Raw genomic sequence first — 7500 nt, 5'->3', positions numbered from 1 at the left:
TTGTTTGAAGCGAATCAAAAGAAACTGTTTCGGGAACTAGATGGGCAATTACACATAACAATGATACCAGATGAAGAGAAAGACAAGGCATTCTGGAGAGGGATCTGGGACCAACCTATAGAGCATAATGATGAAATAGAGTGGCTGCATGAAATCCAAGATAGGTCAAGAAATATAGAAGGCCAAGAAGACAAAAATGACGACAGAAATGATTTTTAAAAAAAAGCAGTTAAGAAATTTCCGAAATTGGAAGTGTCCAGGACCAAATGGGGTCCAAGGTTATTGTATGAAGAAGCTGAGAGGGTTCAATGAAAGGATACCGAAACAGCTAGATGAGTGCTTGCAGAAAGGCGCAGTACCCAGCTGGATGACAAAGGGATCCTGAAAAAGGAAATGTTGCATCTAACTTTCGACCAATAGCTTGTCCTTCGTTAATGTGGATACAGAAAGAAGCACGCTGCGCTGTGTGTGTGTGTGTGTGTGTGTGTGTGTGTGTGTGTGTGTGTGTGTGTGTTTGTCTGTGTGTAACTATGCGTAAATGTTTGTGTTGTGTTTGTCCCTTGTACTCCACCACTAATTTGCAACCGGTGTTGCTAGTTTACATCCTCGTAACTTAGCGGTTTGGCAAAGCGACGTTACAATAAGTACTAGACTTACAAAATCAGTACTGGGGTCGATTTGCACGACTAATACCTTCGAAGGCGGTGCACCAGCATAGCCGCAGTCCAATTACTGAAACATATAAAAGAAAGATAAAAGAAAGATTCTGCTCTCTGGATGCTTTCATTGAGTCACAAATACAAAGAACAATTTCAATATAGGTAACGCTTCTAAGAAATATATAGTCTTGCAGACGTTTTGTAAAACATCTTGTAAACTGTAAATAATTTCATCGATTTTCTCTAAAAACACATTAAGCCTATTGCACATGTTAGATATATTTCATCGATAAATTTAATTAATTTGCGAAGAGAATAATTTCTAGTTTTATTACACCAACTTTAATTAAACGGACGAAGCTATCTCTCTGTGATCCGCCTGTTTTTGTAAGTATGTATGTAATGTATGTATGTATGTATGTATGTATGTATGTATGTATGTATGTATGTAATGTATGTATGTATGTATGTATGTATGTATGTATGTATGTATGCATGTATGTATGTATGTATGTATGTATGTATGTATGTATGTATGTATGTATGTATGTATGTATGTATGCATGTATGTATGTATGTAATGTATGTATGTATGTATGTATGTATGTATGTATGTATGTATGTATGTATGCATGTATGTATGTATGTATGTATGCCTGCATATGTATGTGTATGTGTGTAAGTATGTACGTATACATGCATTATGTATGTATCTACCTACCTATCTATCTATCTATCTATCTATCTATCTATCTATCTATCTGTGTGTCTATCTGTCTGTCTGTCTGTCCATCTCGTCTCCCCATCTATCAGTTTAGATAAAAACACATTTATTTCTTAATCTCTTTCGTCCGTGTTTTTCTTTTTTTTTTTTCCTTTCTCTTTCTTAAATGCATTTATGAACAAATTGGCTCGCCAAGCATATTTTTAATTTTCTTGTTGAATATATAGGAAGGGTCACTGCCTATGACATTTGCTACCCCTCCGAGATGAGTGACCCTCATGCCATTGATGCAAGGATTAACTGGTGCAGGTCAGCACATGCATGAAAGACATGAAAACAAAGGAAAAAAAAAGATTCCATAAGAATTTTCTGAGAAGAAAAGACTGAACACAATGGTTACTGCAGTTCCAAGTGACTCGGACGCGTCAAGAGTGATTAGAGGCTGAAATACGAGTGAATCGGAGATGCCTGTGTGTTGCATGTACGGGACCAGCCAGGTTCGAGTAACAGAGTTCATTATAGTAGCAACAAAAATGGCAGAGATGAAACAACACGCATGTTGGTCAGAGGTCGGAGTGTGTCTGTTAATGATGGAATACCAATTAGTCTAGTGACACCTCTGTAGATGCGACCCAGAGTGTGCTTCCGTAGTAGTAGCACTGTCCCAGATGTAGGAGTAGTACTTTATTGTGGGTCTCATTTGAATTTTGTAGCTTGTCAGCAGCTTTTAGGGGATGAAATATCCCTTGGCCCTAAAGAAAAAGACCAGACTTTGGAACACAGTCCTAACGATACTAAGGATGTGCTTTTGACAGGAGGGCTCAAAAAGTGGCCTAGTGTGTTAACCATTGACATGCAGCTTTTCTTTTGTAGGAGATAATCGTAAGGATTATCTCGTAAGGATTATATGCAGTCAAATTTTGAAAATTTGACTTACGAAAGTTTGACTCGTACTTCGATTGAGGTAATTCCGTTTTCTGTATTTGGAAGTTTGTTCTATAAGTTGAGTTCGAATGCAGGAAACTTTTATGCAGTATGCATGCTATTGATGTTAGGCGTTGAGAGCTCATTTGGTGTTCATACAAAAGGCAGTAGTTAGATGTATTAAATGCTTTCATCCGTTAAATTAAATTTGGTATAACTAGGAAAAATATTCTCAGAGAAAATAAAAATCTATCAGATGAACTGATATCTTTAATGTAACAGATTTAATGGATCTTGAAATCAAAGTCAACGAAATTATTTGGAATACAGCTTACAGGATTTCTTTAAAGCTGTCTGGTAGACTACCTAATATATTTCCTATATTTTATATTTCTCTTCAATTTGTTCATTTGAAACTCAATGAAAAATATTAATGAGGCCAGGATGAGTTTAATATGCTGGAGGTCGGCTACAGATTAAATAACGAACAGCAGATGACAGAGTTGGGAGACGTTTATACGAAGATTGAAATTGTTCACTATTCCATTGCTGTAATTTACACTACACCTCTTCTATGAGTATAGCTCTCAGTAAATACAAGTATGAGTATGAGTGTGTGCGTGTGTATACACACACACACACACACATATATATATATATATATGTGTGTGTGTATATGTATATATGAATATATATATATAATATATATTATATATATACGTATATATATGTATATGTGTATATATATAATATATATATATATATATATATAGATATATATATATATATTATATATATATATATATATATATATATATATATATACACACACAAAAAAAAATGGGGCAAGAACGCAAAACATCCAGACAAACGATACATAGAATACAAGGACGGGCCATTCGGAGTTTTCTGTCCTCAGTCGAGTTCCAGATTATCTTTGCAATTTCGGTTGGTTATTCTCGAGAATGCTCCAATCTGGCTAACCCCAAGGGAAAACTAAGCTAAGAGCATTAGATTCGTTGGAAGAAAGCAGCGAATGTATACGAAAACAAGGACGGAAAAAAACAGAGAAATGTTACACAAATACAAATACAGTTAACAGGACATAACAACAGGTGTCTTTCGACTAAGGACGAATTAAATTAAGCTGGCGTGTGTGGAAGTAGAGCCTTACGGCAGGGACATAAGTTTTAAGAGCCACAGGGAGGAATAAAGATGTTGCACGGTTGGTAGTCGAACCAAGAAAGAAAGCTCAGGCCTGGTCGAACACCAGTCACATGGGGAGAGAAAAGAGAGAGGCAGAGGTAAAGGAATAGAAGATATAAGGAGGGGCTAGAAAAAATGAAAGAGACACAGTGAAGTGAAAGGAGGAGGGAAAGTGAGCATGAAGAGAAGGCCAGGAAATGTGAGAGAGAGGAAGCGAAAGAACGAAGAGTGGAATGAACGAAGTGTGAAAGGGCTGACAGAAAGAAGGAAAGAATGAAAGAATAGAAAGAATAATAGAGTTGTACAAAATTCATATTTATATATACTTACATGAAAGATACCAAAGTGTACGTACGCCGCTATATTTTATATATAAAAAATACAAAAATGTGACAAGAACGCAAAACATCTACACAGTTTATATATATATATATATATATATATATATATATATATATATATTAATAGTTATCACCAAGTTAATATGGCAGTCCAGAATATAGGGCGAATGCTGCCGTTGATTAGCTCAAGAGGCCATCGCCGCTAGCTAGCTATGTGACACACGAACCTATGTCCATTAAACCTTCGAACAGGGGAGGTCAGCCGCTTCCCCTTGCTGGTCAGGCATCTGCAGACTGGTTTCATGGTATCTCTACCTCTAGTGGATGTATCATAAATACCAAATGGTAATTATGCGCAGCTCCCCTTGAGAAGGGCAAATGATCTCAAGATTCTAGAATTCTCCATTTAAGAGCATTAGGCTTGCGTTTGTTCCCACCACCTATCTTTCTATCTATCTATATCTATCTATCTATCTATCTATCTATCTATCTATCTATCTATCTATCTATCTATCTATCTTTCTCTCTCTATATATATATATGTGTGTGTGTGTGTGGTGTACTTTTCTTGCTGGATTGCGTGTTCGTCTCTCTTTTTGCCATCTGTGATTTTATTTTTTCATCTCTACAAATGAAGATATTCCCTCCGCCTTTTCTTTCGATTGTCCACTCATCCGTGTGTGTGTATGTATATATGTATATATATATATATATATATATATATATATATATATATATAAGAGAGAGAGAGAGAGAGAGAGAGAGAGAGAGAGAGAGAGGGACTGAGAGATAGATAGATATAGACACATATATAATGAATATACGTATATACATATATATACATGCATAAATACATACCTATGTATGTATGTGTGTATACACACACACACACATATCTGGTATGCACACAGACAGTACATTCACCTGTAGTATTGTTTCAGTATATAACAGAAAGGCCACCCGACGTAAACTGGTTAGCATGCTGTTCGACTTGTTATTTCACTATTTGTTTGTTAACGGTGAATTCAGTTGATTGGCAATTGTTAGAGTTGGGTTCAAAATGCCTTGCCGCTTTAGTTACGCCCCCTTTACATTCATTCATTCTGAGTCGAAATTCCACTAATGTTAGGTTGTTTGATTTTATTCAGCGGTTGAGGGCAAGCAGTCACTCTCTATAACACCCACCGCCTGGTCTTGAATGCCTTTAGCGGAATTCATTAAATTGTAAGCACTTGTGCAAGGTCCACGATTTGTGAATAATTTCTTCCTAGTCAATCACTGAGGCGCCAAAAAGTGTAGATTAAGGGTACTGTTCTTTGCTTACTGATTAAACTATAAAAATACAGTACGGCAATATACTGGAGTTTGGAAGGAATCATTTTTATTAATTCATTCATTCATTCATTCATTTATTTATTTTAATCTTAACTTGTCCTGCACTTATTCAACATTATTCCGAAAGAAATCAAAAAAGAAAAGGGCTCCCATAACATTCAAACGGTATAGGACAAATTCTTCTGAGAAATTCCTATCTACTAGCCCCCGGATACGTCTTGTGCTAGGACAGTGGTTCTCAAAAGGAGTCCACATGGCCCTTGGGTGGGGTGGCCCACATAAGATTTTGTTAAAATTTAAGCAATAATTTGCATGTACTTCTACAATAAACGAAATACTTAAATTTTTAATACAATTCTTAATATATGATTTTATAATCATATATTAAGAATTGTATACAATAGGAGTTTTAAATATCTAATGATTATGAGGGTATGTCTGAGTAAAATAGGAATCGAAGGGGTCCATAGGCAAAGAATGTTTGAGAATCAGTGGGCAAGGATGTCCTAAAACATGAGGAAACACACCCCTGGTGACGCTTTTAAGTTAGACAAAGCTGTGCCAATAATTACCAGAACCTAAGTTAAACAATATATATAGATATATATATATATATCTATATTATATATATATTATATATATGGTATGATTGAGAGATTGTTTCAAAATTAAGTGTAAGGCGAGCAGGTATGTTGATCGTGGGGGTAAGTAAATACCATTTATCCCAGAAAATTGAATTGCTACTTATTTAATCGACCACAAATGAATGAAAGGTAAAGTCGACCTCAGCGGAATGTGAATATTATGATCTGAATTGAAATCTCACCTTTTTTGTGTCGGCAGCGCATGAGATTTAAGGTGGAGATCAATAAAACAGAGTACGAGTAAAGTATTGGAGGACCGACACTGTCGATTTACCCACCATAAAATTATTCACCCCGTGCCTAAAATTAAGAATAGAAGGAAAAAATATTAGTTCAGTTGGTTGGTTTACGTTCAATGATCAAATTTTGCCGATCTTACCATTTGTTTTTAATCCTCAGGAGTCCAACAAAATCTCTGTATATATATATATATATAATATATATATAATATTAATATATAATATATATATATATATATATATATATATATATATATATATATATATTTGTGGTGTGCATAAATGTTTGCGTGTATTTGAATGCAACTGTGTTATGTCCCCGTGTGTTTTGTTCGTTTTTGTGTTTTTTTTTCCCCCCCCCCTTGTGGGGGGTCCCCCCCCCTTTGTGTGTATCGGTATGTTCATGTGTGTGCGGTGTAGTCAGAAGGGCATATGATATTACATAGCTAATAGCATGTGATGGGTATATTGGGTTTCGTACCCAGTGTTATTTGTATGACATATACATATTCTCTCACTCAATATGATGATGACGATGTGATGATGATGATGATTAATAATAATAATAATATTATAATAATAATAATAATAATAATAAATAACAATGATAATGTAATAATAATAATTTATAACAATGATACTAATAATAATTATAATAATGATGATGATGATGATGACACTTCCTTTAGTTGCGCAGGGCGAAGGATGAGAGGAAAATGCAAAGTCAGGTACAAAATGTGGGGGTTTACTTATAATGAAATGATAAATGACATGAATAAATAAATAGCAAAAAAAAAGAGTAAATATACACGATATACAATAAAGAGGAAGTAAAATACACAAGTATACAAAGGTTAAAATAGAAAGGAGAATGGGCGATATGTAGTGATCCTGATATAAGATGACCTTAAAGATAATCGAGGAATCCCAATATCCAAGATCTCCCTGAAAGCGAAGTGCAGTACCTTCCCCAATTCCCTTAGCACGTTTCACAGGGCTACACTCGCAACCATTTTCGCAAATAAATAATAAGGATGATAGCCTCACATTTTTGCACACGACCCCAGTAGAGTAGTCGACTGGTACTTATTTTTATAGACCCCGAAAGTCTTGGAGAAACGTCGATTCAGCCATTTGAATCAGAACCGTAAAAACTGCGAAATGCCGCTAAAATTTCGCTAACGATTCGCCAGCTTCAGATGATGATGATGATGTGATGATGATAGGTGACGACGACGACGACGACGACTACGACGATGATGATGATGATGATGGCAATGATGATTCTTAATTTTGTTATATCTTTTCTAGTAATATTTTAATGAATTCTGTCAGTATTCGCCATTTCTTGCTCGTCGATTTGAAGATAAGTAATATATAATATAATATATTAGTTCGCAAAAAGTGGAAGGACATGGACATATAAAA

The sequence above is a fragment of the Octopus sinensis genome, linkage group LG3 (genome assembly GCF_006345805.1).
Source record: "Octopus sinensis linkage group LG3, ASM634580v1, whole genome shotgun sequence".
Taxonomy (NCBI): domain Eukaryota; kingdom Metazoa; phylum Mollusca; class Cephalopoda; order Octopoda; family Octopodidae; genus Octopus; species Octopus sinensis.
Note: the sequence above shows the minus strand (reverse complement) of the source record.